Source organism: Solanum dulcamara, chromosome 4 (genome assembly GCF_947179165.1).
Source record: "Solanum dulcamara chromosome 4, daSolDulc1.2, whole genome shotgun sequence".
Classification (NCBI taxonomy): Eukaryota; Viridiplantae; Streptophyta; class Magnoliopsida; order Solanales; family Solanaceae; genus Solanum; species Solanum dulcamara.
In genome coordinates, this window is record NC_077240.1 from 78,187,023 (window position 1) to 78,204,858 (window position 17,836).

Below are 17,836 nucleotides of genomic sequence, written 5' to 3' on the forward strand. Positions count from 1 at the left end.
TATGAAATTAGTGATACATGCATATGGTTAGTACTGCTTATCGGACGGATTGAGCGGATAATTTTACTTAAAAGTTTGGTCTATCGGATATCAATTTTTAAATTTACTAATCCGCTAGCCAATCTATAAGATATTGGTTGGTTCGGTAACGGATTAGCAATTATCTGACAATTATCAGGTGGTATATCGACTAACTTCTAATTAATTTCTATGGCACATTTTTTTCAATGAACGCACCTTATAAAAGAGATGACTTCTTTTCACTATTTTAAATGCAGTGAGTCGGGGCTTCTTTATGCCTATACCTCTTTTAAATTTTAGTGTTTTTTTGAGTTTGCTGACTTGCTCTCTATTCTTGAAGGCAAAATATATAATTATAGAAAAGTAAATAAGTTTTCCTGGCTTTAGCCTTTCGGAGTTAGGACTAACAAAGGAAAAATATATAATCACTCTTATATATTATGGTAAAATATTAAATAAGACTAATATACCTAAAATAAAAATGTAAGTATGACAATTCTTAAAGGGTTAACAGTTTACCCGATAAGAAAATTGAATAAGCCGCCTCCACACCAATAAGCCTTTAATTATAAAATTTTAATTTGTTCCCCAACCGTTTATTCAATAACCCAATACTAATAAATTAATTTTATAGTTGGCTTATCGGTTACTGTTTGACACCCTACATATGGTTAGTGGACCCTAATTAATTTGGAAATCAAACAAAGCCACTTTTTAAATTTTTAATTTCCCTAAAAGATGATAAAGATGATGAATTATTGGGTTTTGAAACTTCTATATGAAGCCTTTATGGAATATTTAAACATAATCATTATTGCTAAATCTTTCTGCACTTTGGGTTTCTTCTTTTTCAGTTAATGAGTTTTCTTTTTTAATATTTATGAATCTGTTCACCTTTATAACTTTAGAAATATTATCAATCAAGTAAAATGGTTGTCCACTTAAAATGGTGGATAGTCCATTTATTTTTTAACTGGGTAAATTGTCCACTAATAGTTTCCTCCACTTATAAATATGGCTATAAATATAGCCTTAAACTTTAATGTAAAAATACACAAAACACATAAAAGAAGAGAATTATTATTACTCTCTCTATATTACTACTCTCTCTATTAATACTTTCTATATACATATTCTCTTGTTCTTCTTCCTTTATAAAATTGTCAAGTTAGTTAATTTATAACACGTTATCAGCACGAATCTCTAATTTTTCAGAAAATAAACTTCTATATCAGGTATATCTACTAAAGAAATTTAATTTTTAAGTTATCTTTGTTACTTTCAAATTAATTTTCATCATGTCAAACTTGTCAAAATTGGAATTTGTGGCACTTGATATTTCTGGTAAAAATTATTTGTCATGGGTACTTGATTGTCACGACCCGAATCCGGGTGTGATGGCACTCATCTCAACCCACAGAGATAAGGCAGCCTAGTACCCAACGAAAAGAAGATGCGGAAGAAAAAGAAAAGAATCAAAATTTAACTTAAGCGAAAACACGTAAAAGAAACTCAACATCCCCCAAGATTGATTGTCACGTGTACAAGCCACTAATTTATTATCGAAGTACGAAAAGAAATACAGTCACAATGTCTTTGTCTCTAGAATAGGACTAAAACATAAGAAAAGAGCAAGAGGTGTCCGCTAGATAGATGTAACAGCTACCTCGACACTCGGAATGATAGCCTCGGATGTAGTAGAAAATGCTAGAAGATCAAGCAGGTCCGGGCTCACAACCTACACAAGTGTGGAAGCAAGGGGTGAGTACCAAACAACACGGTACTCAGCAAGTGGATAACTAAAACTAAGCAAAACTTAATAGATACAAGTACTCCTGTCCTCCCAACCGAACCTCCTTAACTACAACCTGCATAAAATCAGTCCAACTCTACACTTGTACAATAACAACAGTAATACAGTCCACAAATACTCATCAATAGTATCGTCAATGAATCATACCAAGTCAAGTTCAGCACACACAGAGCAATATAGGGATAAACACAAATTCACAAATATCAAAAAGGTGCAGTGCAATGCAATGAAATGATGCATGTCTGTCCTATCGGTACACATCCGCTGAATCACAGTCCGGAACTCATGGGGGACATTTCTGTCCATGTAACCTGCCACAGAGCGTGTGGCCCGTCCCCTCAATATAAATATCTTGCCACGGAGCGTGTGGCCCGACCCCTTTATTTCGTAATACCTGCCACGGAGCGTGTGGCCCGACCCCTTTATTTTATAATACCTGCCACGGAGCGTGTGGCCCGACCCCTTTTGTTTCATATCATTTTCAATCTCAACATAATATGTCAGAACCAATGCAATCAATTCATGTTCATATAATTCACGATAATAATATGACAACAACCATAATTTTTCCTATCTCACATCAACATAGTCATATCACATGTCCAAAATAAATCCACAATCATAACATATCAATTCCACCAATACATGACATCAGATCACCATTTTATACCCCTCATCTTCATTTTTAAAGGCCAATCATATAGTCAATAACTCAGTCCAATTCTCATTACTCCCTAGTAAACATGACACGGAAAATACAAGCATCTATAAGCGTAAACTGAGGTTTAGAAATTCACTTGCCTTAATTAATCAAGCAATTACTCTGGTACTTGAGCCTTTCCTTTTCGTTGGGCCTCCAAATAAGTATAATCTAATCAAATAAATAACCACAATAAGATCTTTGAGACTAATAATACCCATATTACTATATGTTTAGCCTAGATCCAAAAACTCACCCAAATCTATACTTTATTCCCTAAATCTCAAGCCTACGGTTAAGTTTCAATTTCTCCAAATACATAAAATCTAATGGTGTTCATATAATATAATACACCAAATATTTAATTAGCTATACAAATATGTCAAAACTTAAATTATAATGTGATAACCAAAAACAAGTAAAAAAAATATGAAGCCCATATTACCATTAGTCGTGCGTTACTGCACAAAATAAAAGGGTTGCCAAATTGATCCAATCCTATCATGCAATGTACAGGGATTTAGTATGTAAATTTTTGTATTAGCAATATGCAATTATTACTCATCATTGCAAAATTGTTACATTCTTCATTCCTTACCCCAAAAATTCAACATAAACAGAAACCATTTTTTTTTTGCACTTTAACATTAGTTTACCTCATAGACAATCCCACTAATCTATATTCAACCTATCTATACTATTAATGTAACCAAGAAAAATTGACGTAAAAGTATCACCTGACTTCTATTTGTAACGGCGCCGACGAGTAAGTCCTACTGACCTAATTTCTTCCCCTCTTCTTCTCGTTACATCTGATGGCATTAAGCCATCAGATTATATATATATATATATATATATATATATATATATATATATATATATATATATATATTTATTTATTTATTTATTTATTTCCAAACTAATTATGTATTAAAAATGACAACCCTACTTACCTATTTTGTTACATATAAGAAAAGTGGTATAGAATTTTAATTAAATTAATCATTTAGCCCATCAATTAAATTAATTATATAAAAACACCCCTCAATAAATAACCGCAGTTATTGAATAGTCCAAATTTATAATTTATTATTATTATTTTATTTTTTTGGAGAGTATTTTATGGAAGAGAGATGACTCATTCTCAAAATGTTCAAATGGGTCATTACATTGATGCTGAAATTCACCTTACCGCTAAGGGTCTTGGTGATGCTATAATTGAAGGAAATACAGCATCAAGTCAGAATAAAGCAAATGCTATGATTTTCCTTCGTCATCATCTAGATGAAAGCCTAAAAATGGAATACTTGACAGTGAAAGATCCACTTGAATTGTGGAAAGACTTAAAAGGGAGGTATGACCACCTCAGGGCAACGGTATTGCCAAGGGCTCGTTATGAGTGGATGCACTTACGGTTTCAAGATTTTAAAACCGTAATTGAGTATAATTCTGCTGTATTTAGAATAACTTCCCAATTAAAATTATGTGGGGAAACTATTAATGATGAGGACATGTTAGAAAAAACACTAACTACTTTTCATGCCTCTTATGTAATATTACAGCAGCAATACCGTGAAAAGGGTTTTAAAAATACTCTGAATTGATATCATGCCTTCTGGTGGCTGAACAACATAATGCCCTTTTAATAAAAAATCATGAAGCCCGTCCCACTGGAACTGCTCCATTACCGGAGGTAAATATGGTAAAGGCACATGGCCAGTTTGAAAGAAGACAAAATAAAAATTATGGCCACAATAATGTGCGTGGACGTGGCAATGACAGAAGACAATTTAATAATTGTCGAGGTGGTGGTCAACATAAAAGGGAGAATAATATCAGTTCTCAAAATGGCCCTTCAAAAAGTAACTGTCATCGTTGTGGCATGAAAGACCACTGGAAAAATGAATGTCGGATGCCTGAGCATTTTGTAAGACTTTATCAAAATTCTTTTAAAAGAAAGGCAAATAGAGGTGGTGCCTATTCTTCTAATGCTCGGATAGAGTCACACTTGGCGTTCGAAAATAATGTTGAGGCAAGACCTTTGAATAATGATAATATTGAAGCAAATCTGGCTTTAAGGGATGATGATTTTAATGACCTCAATGATATTACTCATTTGGAGGTTGAAGATTTTTTTAGGGATCTTAATTGATGTTTAATTTCATGTTTTTCAATATGTTGTCATGTACTTCGAATTATTGTGTTTTTACGTTTATGTATTTGAAGAAAAAAAATAATCAAGGCCACATTTTTATGATAATTGTAATTGTTTATTACATTGTGCTATTTTACAATGTTATAATTAATTACTATTAGTGTGCTATTATTTAATCTTAATATTATATTGTTACTAAAAATAATATTCGCCTTATTTAATGTCATTATACTAATTGTTTATTCTTGTTAATGTTTTAGACATTAATAATATATAATGATTGTATTATTTTTGTCAATAAATAAATTATCTATACATGATGAATAATATTATATTAATGTTTTATAATATTTTATATTTGTTTTTAATACTTGTGTATAATATTTATTTAAGGTTAATAAGTATATAATTCCATAAACTAAATTATTGTAACATTCATCATAATTGAATCATATAATTTTTTAAAATTCTAAATTACCATAATTTAACTTTAAAAAAAGAGACTTATGTTTTTCTAGCAAAATTGTTACTTATTTTATTTTTTATAATGTATTTTTATTTTATGAAGATAAATAAATTTATCAGTCTTCAATTGGATTCAAGATGAATAATGGAGATATGTGCATTTTGGATAGTGCCACAACTCATACGATATTAAAAGAAAAGAAATATTTCTGTCATTTAATTTTGAAAAAGGCCTATGTCAATATAATATCTGATAGTACAAAATTGATTGAAGGTTCTGGAAAAGCGGCCTTATTACTACCTGGAGGAACGATATTGATAATTGATAATGCATTGTATTGTAGTAAGTCTCAAAGAAACTTGTTAAGTTTTAAGGTTATTCGCCAAAATGGCTATCATATTGAGACTGCAAATAAAGAAAAGGTTGAATACCTTTATATTACTACAATAAATATGGAGAAGAAAATTGTGCACGAAAAATTACCTGCACTTTCTTCTGGGTTGTACCATACAAATATTGGTACTGTTGAATCACATGCCATTGTAAACAAAAGGTTTACTGATTCTAATGATTTTATCATTTGGCATGACCGGTTGGGCCATCCCGATTATAATATGATGCGCAGAATTATTGAGAATTCACATGGACACACTTTGAAGAATCAGAAAATTCTTCAATTTAAGGAATTCTCTTATGTTGCTTGTTCCCAAGGAAAACTGATTATCAAACCATCAGCAACTAAGGTTGGGATTGAATCTCCTGTGTTTTTAGAACGTATACAGGGTGATATATGTGGGTCAATTCACTCTTCATGTGGACCATTTAAATATTATATGGTCTTAATAGATGCATCTACAAGATGGTCACATGTGTGCTTATTATCAACTCGCAACATGGCTTTTGCGAGATTGTTAGCTCAAATTATAAGGTTAAGAGCACAATTTCCAGATTATGCAATAAAGACAATTCGTCTTGATAATGCTGGTGAATTCACATCTCAATCATTTAATGATTATTGTATGTCAGTTGGAATAAAATTTGAGCATCCGGTCGCTCATGTACATACTCAAAATGGGCTAGCAGAATCATTGATTAAACGCCTCCAATTAATAGCTAGACCATTGCTAATGAGGATAAAACTTCCTATTTCAGTATGGGGGCATGCTATTTTGCATGCAGCAGCACTTGTGTGCATAAGGCCAACAAATTATCATGAATTTTCTCCATTACAGTTGGCGTTTGGAAGGGAGCTAAATATATTCCATCTTAGAATATTTGGGTGTGCGGTATATGTCCCAATTTCTCCACTGCACCGCACAAAGATGGGTCCACAAAGAAGGTTGGGAATATATGTTGGGTATGAATCTCCTTCTATTATAAAATATCTGGAACCTATGACTGGAGATTTATTTACGGCAAGATTCACTGATTGTCATTTTGATGAATCAGTATACCCAACATTAGGGGGAGAACATAAGCAGTTGAAAAATGAGATAGATTGGAATTCATTGTCACTATCTCATTTAGATCCTCAAACAAATCAATGTGAGCAAGAAGTTCAAAAGATGATTTATTTGTAGAATATTGCAAATCAACTGCCGGATGCATTTACTAACCTTCCACGGGTTACTAAATCGCATATCCCAGCCGCTAATGCTCAAGTTCGAGTTGATGTTCCGGTAGGACAACTTGTTCAGGCAAATAAGTCTAGGCCACGCTTAAAACGTGGAAGACCATTTGGTTCCAAAGATAAAAATCCTCGAAAAAGGAAAGAAATAAATGATCTAGATGATCATAATTTGGAGGCGAGTGCTCAAGAAGAGCCCAGAGACACAACAAATGGTGATACCACCAACGAGGTCCAAGTACCTGAAAATAATGAAAATGAAGAAATCTCAATAAGTTATGTCTCTACAGGAAAATGGTGGAACCGAAATGATATTATGGTCAATAATATTTTTGCTTATAATGTTGCCATTGAAATAATGCAACAAGATAAGGATCTTGAACCAAAATATGTCGATGAATGCAGACAGAGAAATGATTGGCCAAGATGGAAGGATGCAATTCAAGCAGAGTTAACTTCACTTGAAAAACGTGAAGTTTTCGGATCAATAGTTCGAACACCTGAAGGTGTCAAGCCAGTAGGGCACAAATGGGTTTTTGTGCGTAAACGAAATGAAAAGGGTGAAGTCGTAAGATATAAAGCACGACTTGTTGCCCAAGGTTTTTCGCAAAGACCTGGCATTGACTATATGGAAACATATTCCCCTGTAGTGGATGCAATTACTTTCAGGTATCTAATGAATTTGGCAGTTCATGAAAAGCTTGAAATGCACTTAATGGACGTGGTCACTGCCTATTTATATGGCTCATTGGACCACGACATTTTTATGAAAATTCTCGAAGGGTTCAAAGTGCCTGAAGCATACAAGGATTCTCGAGAAAATTGCTCAATAAAACTTTAAAAATCCTTGTACGGGTTGAAACAATCAGGGTGAATGTGGTACAATCGTCTTAGCGAATATTTGCTAAAAAAAGGATATAAAAATGATCCAATTTGCCCTTTGTGTCTTTATGAGAAGGTCTGGATCTGAATTTGTCATAATAGCAATATATGTTGGTGATTTAAATATTATTGAAACTCCAGAAGAACTTTCAAAGGCAGTAAAATATCTGAAAAAAGAGTTTGAAATGAAAGACCTTGGAAAGACAAAATTTTGTCTTGGTCTACAAATTGAACATTTTACAAATGGGATATTTATCCATCAGTCAACATATACTGAAAATATTTTAAAGAGATTTTATATGGATAAAGCACACCCATTGAGTACTCCAATGGTTGTGAGATCTCTTGATATTAATACAGATCCGTTTCGGCCTTATGAAAATGATGAAGAACTTATTGGTGCTGAAATACCATACCTTAGTGCAATTGGTGCATTAATGCGACCGGTAGTGAATATAGAGTTTGTGGCTGTTGGCCTGTGGCTAACTCAAATGGTGTTCGCCCCGTGGCCTCGCTCTGCTGCAAGTTGTATGATAATTGGGCTACATCTAATAGTCTTGCCCAATCCTTCTAATGGGAGCTCACAAAGTGCCTTAAGTAGCACTCTAGCAAGGCGTTGACTCGCTCTGTCTAGCCGTCCGTCTGCGGGTGGAAATTAGTGGAGTAATGTAACTCCATGCCAAGAATCTCAAACAACTCCCTTTAAAAGTTCCCTGTGAAACGTGGGTCTCTGTCGCTAATAATATGCTTTAATAGCCCCCAATACTTCACCATATTCTTAAAGAAAAACTTGGCAGCTTTCTTCGCAGTGCAACCTGCCGTTATGGGCATGAAGCTAGCATACTTGGAGAACCTGTCCACCACGACCATGATAGTCCCGTACCCGTCAAACTTCAGTAAACAAGTGATAAAGTCAATGGTTACACTCTTCCACGGATGCTCTACTATGGGTAGGGACTCCAAGAGTTCTCGTAGTTGACATTGCTCCACCTTGTCTTGTTGGCACACAAGACAAGTCTGCACATAACATTTGATATCTTCCCTTATGCGTGGCTAATAATAAATCACCTCAATCAATGACCTCATGCAATGTTGCCCTGGATGCTTGACCCACAATGTGTCATGGCTCTTCTTCATGATTCACCACCCGATGGTCCCAAATTTTGGCACATAGATCCTTCATCCGGCGGTGAGCAGTAGTCCATCTTCTGTCTAGAAGCGCCTCGTCTTGCTTGCGTGGTTAGCTTCATAAGCCTCTTTGCCTCTAGATCGTGGTGCAGGCCATCCCTGATTGCATCTTGAATGTTACAACTGGCTGTAGTGATGGCAGCCAGCTTGAACTTCCTACTTAAGGCATCAGCCATAACATTGCCCTTGCCTGGCTTATACTCCAGCTCATAGTCAAACTCGGCTAAGAATTCTTATCGCCTAGATTTCTTCGGTGTGAGTTTCTTTTATGATTGGAAGTAGCTAGTAGCCATATTGTCGGTCTTGACCAAGAACTTGGAGCCAAGTAGATAGTGCCTTCACGTGCGTAGGCAAAAGACGATAGTCGTCATCTCTTTTTTCCTGTACGGTGTACCGCCATTCTGTCTCGTTCAGTTTGTGGCTCTCGAAGGCAATATGGTGCATCTCTTGCATCAATACTCCTTCAATGGTATAGTTAGAGGCATCCGTGTGTACTTTGAATGTCTTGGAGAAGTCAAGCAATGCTAGGATCGGCTCCTCTACCATGGCAACCTTGAGGTCTTCAAAGGCCTTCTTGCGCTCCTTGATCCAAACCCATGGCTTGTTCTTATTCAATAGCTCAATAAGTGGAGAGGCTTTGGCGGAGTAGGTACTTATGAACCTGCGATAATAGTTATCAAGTCCAAGAAAAGTTCTAAGTTTGGTTATCTTTGTAGGCGCCTCCCACTCCTTGATGGCCTAGACTTTTACGTCGTCCATCCATAATTCTCCCTGGCTGATAATATGTCCTAAGAAGTTCACTTCATGTTGGGTGAACTCACACTTCTCCCGCTTGATGTAAAGCTCATTCTCGCGCAAGACTTGGAATACCTTCTTCAAATGCTCCACGTGTTCCTCCAAGGTGTTGTTGTAGATCACTATGTCATGCAAGTAGACTACCATGAACTGATCCAGGTAAGGGTGGAAGATATTGCTCATGAGTGTAAAGAAAGTAGCGGGTGCATTGGTTAAGCCAAAAGGCATCACCAACCACTCGTAAGCTCTGTATCTCGTTACACATGTTGTCTTCGGCTCATCCTCTTCTGTTATGCGCACTTGGTAGTAGCCCTTCTTCAGATCCACCTTGGTGAAATACTTGGCTTGTCCAAGTCTATCAAACAAATCGGCAATTAGCGGGATGGGAAATTTTTTCTTCACGTTACCTTTTTGAGCGCCCTGTAGTGTATGCATAGGCATAATGAGCCATCCTTCTTCTTTTGAAATAAGATCGGCGTACCATAAGATGCCTTGGATGGACAGATATGACCAGCCTCGAGGAGCTCCTTTAACTGCTTTCTCAGCTCCTCTAACTCGGGTGGATTCATGCGGTATGGAGGGTATGCTGGCGGCCTCGCTCCTAGCTCCAACTCGATCATGTGTTCTACCTCGCGCCTCGGAGGTAGATGTCTTGGGAACTCTTCGGGCATCACGTCTTTGTTTTCTTTAAGAACCTTCTCTATGCAAGGTGGCAATACCTCTTTAGTACCATTGTCTTTATTCGAGATCGCAATGGTGGCTAGGAATGTCGGCTCTCCCTTCTTTAGGCCTTTCACAAGCTGCATGCCGACAAGTGGGCTTGTCTTTCCGTCTTTGGCACCTTGACTAGAGGTACCATGCAAGGTCCCTCTCACTCCATCACTAAGAGTTGTTGGGGTAGGGATCGATCATTGTGTGCACCATTGGAAGAATTCCTGCCCAAGTATTACATAAAAGATATCTAAGGAGGAGATAGTAAAGCTAGTCTTACCTTGCCACTTACCCAACGTGATGTCTACTCCATAAGGGACTCCTCACACGGGAGTCAGTGGGGCATTAAACGTCTTCAGGCGGGTGTTACTTGGCCCATAACTTAGCCCCAATCTTGTTGCCGCCGTCTTTGTCATGATGTTGGCTTCTGCTCCTAAGTCCAGCATAGCACGAGCTGGTCGTCTGTTGATAGATATGTCAACATACTGTGCAGAGTAATCTCTCGCATTCTCAGCTTGCTTCCCGATGGCTCTGCATAGCCCGATCATGCCTAGCTGGGCCGTGCCCGAACTCTGCCTTTGTTCCTACACTTTCTTGTCCTTTCTCTCTCCCCCAGTATGGCACCAAGGTTCTTCATCTCCGGGCACCTAGCATAGTTGTGAGTGCCTCCACATATATAACAGTCGCTACCCTTCGTGGTCTGCTCCTTCTTCTCGGCATAGCCCTGTTGTGTGGACTTCTTGCCATCGGACTTGTTAGCATCATGACTCTTGGTAGGCGGGTGTTGCTCCTTGCCTTTGCTATGATTTCCCCCACCTTTGGCATGACTACTCCTTGTTTCTTTGTCCTTGCTTCTATCATGCCTAAAGTCCATCAAGGCTTTGATTTGTGTGATGGCCTCATCGATGGTGCTAACTTGACGATGCTTTAACTCCATCTTGGCCCAACTTTGCAGCCCATCCATAAAGTGGAAGAGCATGTCTTTATCCGTGAGGTTAGGGATTTGAAGCTTAAAGGTAGTGACTCCTTCACATAGGCCCGCATGCTACTCATTTGCTTCAACTCCCAGAACTTGCGTTTGGTCTCATAGATGACATTGTTGGGGAAGAAGGCCTTCTTAAATTTCTCCCGGAACTGCTCCCATGTGTTGATGGTGCATAGCCCCTTTCCTATCTCTGATTCCCTCCACTTCCACTACTGCATAGCCATTTTTGATAGATCTAGCACGGCTATGTTGATCCTCGTTTAATCATTCTTCACTTTGTTGCACTTGAAGTAGTTCTCCAAGTTCCAAAGGAAGTTCTCCACCTCTTGCACATCTCGAGCACCCTTGAACATGGGTGGCTTGGGAGCCTCAATCTTGGCCTCCCTGTCTGCATCGGACGTCACACATTTTTCAGCCTAAACATCTTTCTTGAGTGTTTTTATCTCGGCTCGCATGGTCTCTATCATGCTAAACGCGTCCATGAGCCGACACTCCAATGGTGTGATTGTCTCCTTCATCTCGTACTCGGCCGCCTTGTGCACATCCAACTCCTTCCGGATATTGTCATTCTCGTCAAGGGTGAATTTCTCTAGAGTCTTGAACTTGTTCAAATGCTTGCCCAATATCTCTACGGCCTGTCGGGCCGTATCCACCCTTGCGATCCACTCTATACCTGGCACATCTATAGGCTCCTCACGTCGCTCATCATCACTCACTCAATGGACGAAGGTGAGTAGAATGTTAGGGCCTCGCTTGGTGTAGGCTCAAGCGGCCCCTCCTCATTCCTCTTAGAGTTCTTCTTTCTTCGCGGTGCTTTCTTCCAACATATTGGTTGACGTTGGTGGCGGTAGCGGCGTTGATGTCTCCCTTACTTATCATTTTCTTTAGTATAACCTGACTCTGATACTACGTTGTCACAGACTTAGACTTCAACTAAGACCTCCGTGCAGTACTTGACAACTTGCTCACGAATCTTTCACGATCTTACAAGCTCAAGTAAGCCTTTAAGACTAGATTGCTAAGGAAACGCTAGATTAAAGAAAGACAAGAGAATTGTTTTGAAGAAGTCTTTGTATTACTTAGAAGAATGCTTGATTTCTGGATGGTTTGTTACAAATAAATGCCCCCTATATTTATACTATTCCTAAGGGGTTTAAGTGTAAATAAAAATTGCTATACAAGTCCTTTTATATTTACAAAAAGTCACTATTCTAGAATTCTCTATACACTCTAGATTCTAGCGAACTCTATGTCTTTCAAGACTTCTCTACAATATTCCACAAGAATCTAAAGTCTTCTACAAACCTCTCCAAGACTCTAGGTTCTTCCTCCTTCTTTAAGATCAAGTGACGGGTCATAACATGTAGCTATAGTTTAAATTGCCTCATTTGTATAATTTGCGGGTGGGTTTTTCTATAATTTGTGGGTATTTTTGTATAAAATCGAAATAACTAATTTATACAAATACAAAATTTGAATTTTAAATAGTTATACAAATTATATTATACAAAATTACATTATACAAAAGTTATATACAAACTTCAAATTATAGAATCGTGCAAATTATACAAACTAGAATCGTAATAAACGCTAAATGTTAGTGGTGAATTATAAATTAGCTAAATTATAACTATGTTAGCTAATTAACTAGTATATATTTATTTATTGACGTAATTTTCTCAAAAACAAAAGATCTAGGGCAATTTAATTAGGGTAAATCACCTAAATGTACAATATTTAAAAAATATTTACCACACAGAGCAACATAATTATTTTAACTATATATAGCAAATTATTTGAATTAAATTAAGTACGGTTTTTATTCTTTTAAAACTCTCACCCGCTATTGTCTCTTCCCCTGTTTCTCTCAAAATTTGCTATATTAATATTCTCTCCAATCTTTTCACCATAATTTTCTCCAAAATTAGGGCAATACTTAATTTCATAGCTTCTCAACCACGATTATCTACATCATTTGTACTCTAATTTTGGAATTAAGTGATGTGTATTAGGTGGTTATTGCAGAAGAATGGCAAAATTTAGGTGAATACAGATTTGAATCAGTTGAAGAATTGTGATTTCTGAGTAGAGATCTGTGACTACTTAAAGGTTTGAATGGTTGAATGTTTAATTGTTTGAAGGTTTGAATTAGATTGCATACCTAATTCATTAGCGATACACGATTTGTATTCAGTTGTGATTTAATATGAAAGTTTATTTTTGTTTCTACGTTTATCACAATTACTTGTTTACTTGTTTAATGTGTGTGTAATACAATTTTTGTTCAAGTTTAATTCATTTTTTTGGCCTACAAATCACTAAAGGTTGGTTTCATTAGATACAAATTTCATTTATGTCTAATTCTCTTCTAATTCAAGTTTAATATGTATGTAATACGTTTGTTGTTCAAGTTTAATTCATTTTTGTGGCCTACAGATTACTGAAGGTTGATTTTGTTAGCTACATGTTTCATTCGTGTCTAATTCTCTTTTAATTCAAGTTTAATGTGTGTGTAATACATTTGTTGTTCAAGTTTAATTCATTTATATAGCCTACAGATCATTGAAGGCTGGTTTTATTAGTACATGTTTTATTCGTATCTAATTCTCTTCTAATTCAAGTTTAATGTGTGTGTAATATATTTATTGTTCAAGTTTAATTATTTTTATGGCCTGCAGATCACTGAAGGCTGGTTTTATTAGCTACATGTTTCGTTCGTGTCTAATTCTCTAATTTTTTTCTAATTCAACAAAAAAATATGTAGGAGAAACACATGGCTAATCTGGCTGTGCTGCTTTACTTCAATGGTCGATGGGATTCTAGCAACAAGTATATTAATTACTTGGCAGATGGTGTGTTGATAAATACCGATTCAATATTTTCTAGCCTCGTTTTTATGATTGCTGCTCAATTGTCAATAGACACATCAACAAGTAAAGTTGAAATCAGATATAAGATTGATGAAAGGTCTCCTCCAATTTAAATTCATAACGATATGGGAGTAAAAGTGTATATTGAAACCAAAAAGGAATATAAAGATACGTCAAAATACCCTTTATGTGTCACAACAAGTGAATCGGTCAACTTGGAGAGTGATTCCACCTTAATTCCACTATTATGTTCAGACACTTCAGAAGACATGAGTATTATACACAATTCATACTTTTCTAATGCATTTAGTGATATCGGTGATGTGCTAGAGTTAATTGGTTTTGGATCATGTGAGGAAGTTGATGAGCAAGAAGAAATACAATCAGGTATCATTATTAACCCAATCAATCTTTTTTTGAGAAAGATCAAGTTTACAAAAATAAATATGTCCTTACCAGTGCACTAAAAATACATTCCATTCTTAAACACTTCGAATTCAAGACATTGAGATTAAACTCAATATGGTAAGATTCAAATTCAAGTTAGTTTATACTATTGATTGTCTATTAATAATTTTTTTTCAACAACTATTCAATACAATGCCTCGAAGAAAATTATAGTTGGAATTTACGCGCTTCAAGCGTGAATAAATCTCAAATGTTTGCTATTAAATATTTTGAAAGTGAACACATGTGTTTGTTGCTACATAATTCATTATCGAAAAGACAAGCAACAAAGACAGTTGTTGGGAGTATTATCGTTGCTAAATGTATTGATCCAAATGTCAACTACACACCATGAGATATACAAAATGACATATTACAGATATATGGTGTGCGGCTCACATATATGCAAGGTTGAAGAGCTAAAAAAAAGCTCTTGAATTAGTCTGAGGTGATCCAGCTCAATCATATGCAAAGTTTCCAAGTTACTTTCACATACTAGAGGCAACTTACCCTAGTTCTTATATAAGATTGCACAAATTAGAGGATGACCATTTTCTATATGCATTTGTAGCTCTGTTTACATCGATAAAAGGATGGGAGTATTGTAGACCAATTGTAGCTGTTGAAGGAAATTTTCTAAAAAGAGCATACAAAGGGACAATGCTAACAGCTAATACCTTAGACACGAAGGGACAATGCTAACAACAGGTGAGACTTTTCGAATACAATACTAATGCATTGTAACTCATTGCATTCTCTTCTCAAGGAAATGGACACATCTGTAATTTTGTGTTCCAAGCTTCTTTTTTTTATTGTGGAACATTCAGTATTATATGCTATGCAGTTATTGCTGTCTTACTAAATTGCAATAAACATTTCGTCATCCTCATTACCTCTGTTCATTATCTAAGTTATCTATTTGATGTCTCCATTAAGGTATTAACTTTGTAATGCCTAATACGAAACTGGATCATAGTTCTTTATATTCTAGGGTAGGAGGTGTTGCAGGCAGATGCCCAATACAGGCTTCCTTGAACTAGTAGAAACTGGTGATCCCCTTATTATAGATGCTAAAGAAACACACTATAATTTTATTAAGATTGATCAATTGCATAGTTTGAAATTGAATGGTTTGCCATCTCTTCTTGTGGAGAAATGCATGTTGTCCGTTTCTCTAGTCGCATTATGAAGTTCAGAGTACCCTACTAGCTATGCACTCTGTATGAACCAACATATATTTAGGTTGATGAATTATGAGAAGCATAACGTTTTCTTTCTCTCATCGCTGCTTCTATAAATGAAATTCTAATTTGTATTAAAAGTCTGCACAATATATTAAAAATGTATTACATATGAAACAAAAATATATTAAAAATGTATTAAATATTATACCTGATGCAGGGAGTATATTGCCACTTGCTTATGTCATTGTTGATTCAGAGAATAATGCATCTTGGAGGTGATTTTTTGAACAATTCATAGAGCCATTTGGTCAAAGATCAGAGATGTGTATCGTTTCGGATAGGCATGCAAGCATTATTAAGGCAAATTCAACTATCTATAATAAAATCCTCATTTCGCGTGTATATGACACTTGTTGCAAAACATAATGAAAAACTTCAGAAAGAGTCAGCAAAAGATAACAGAATTGTTCTACTCTATGGCAAAAATATACACCACAGTAGAGTTTAATCAACATATGGCAATTGTTGAGAAGATAGACAAGAGAATTAAAGACTATTTGCTGAACAAAATATAAAAGACACAAGCAATTGAGAGAAGGTGGATTCAAAAAATCAAAAATAACATGCAATAATTGTGGACAACAAGGTCACAACAGGAAGACTTGCAAGAATGTTAGGCCTTTGGATTAAGAATAAAGAATGACATTTGAAATAAAGAATAAACTCTGTTTGTTTTAGGTCATTAGTTTGCTACAAGAATTCATTTTTTAGTTCAAGTTTAATTCATTTTTTTGGTCTATAGATCACTGAAGGTTTTTTCATTAGCTACAATTTTTATTCGTTTCTAATTCTCTTCTAATTCAACTTTAGTGTGTATATAATTTATTTTTAGTTCAAGTCTAATTCATTTTTGTGTTTCTATAGATCACTGAAGGCTTTTTCATTAGCTATACTTTTTATTCGTTTCTAATTCTTTTCTAATTCAACTTTAGTGTGTATATAATTTATTTTTAGTTCAAGTCTAATTCATTTTTGTGTTTCTATAGATCACTGAAGGCTTTTTCATTAGCTACACTTTTTATTCGTGTCTAATTCTATTCTAATTCAACTTTAATATGTATGAATTTATTTTTCATTCAAGTTTAATTCATTTTTCATTCAAGTTTAATTCATAATGCAGGTTTCAGTTTGATAACACTACTGAAACACGTCACTGAAGACTTTTTCATTAGCTACAATTTTTATTCGTGTTTAAATCTCTTCTAATTCAACTTTAGTGTGTATGTAATTTATTTTTGTGTTTCTATAGATCACTGAAGGTTTTTTCATTAGCTACACTTTTTATTTGTATCTAATTCTATTCTAATTCAACTTTACTATGTATGTAATTTATTTTTCATTCAAATTTAATTCATAATGCAGGTTTCAGTTTGATAACACTACTACAACTTTACTATGTATGTATTGCATTATAAAAAAAAAGAAGATATATTTTACATGAATAAAAAATTATATTAAAAGTGTATTTTACATGAACAAAAATCCTCTTAAAAAAGATAGCACAAAACAATCTTCAAAATCTATCTAATACATCAGCTATAAACTGTTTTTAGACAACATAATTTTCATAGATATTTTAACTAATATAACTAAATTTATTTATTTATGTGGTCTTTCGTCTTCACTTTGAAGGTTACTCTTTTGCTTTTTCACTGTATATTTTCATAGTAGAGCCCCAAACCTCTTTCGGAGAATGTCTGCACTTAGTTATTGATTTGCAATATCCTGGCCATTGCTCACTAACTCCGCAAATGCAGCCACAAAAACTCCACAGTCCCTACAAAATTTAACATATAAAACCATTATAAAAATACTATTGAGTTTAATAAGATCAATAGAAAAGATAGTATTTATTTGATAAACAATTAAACTTACAATGAATCTTCTTGTTGTCTAGGAATCCCTTCAATTATGAACTTAGATTCAATGAGC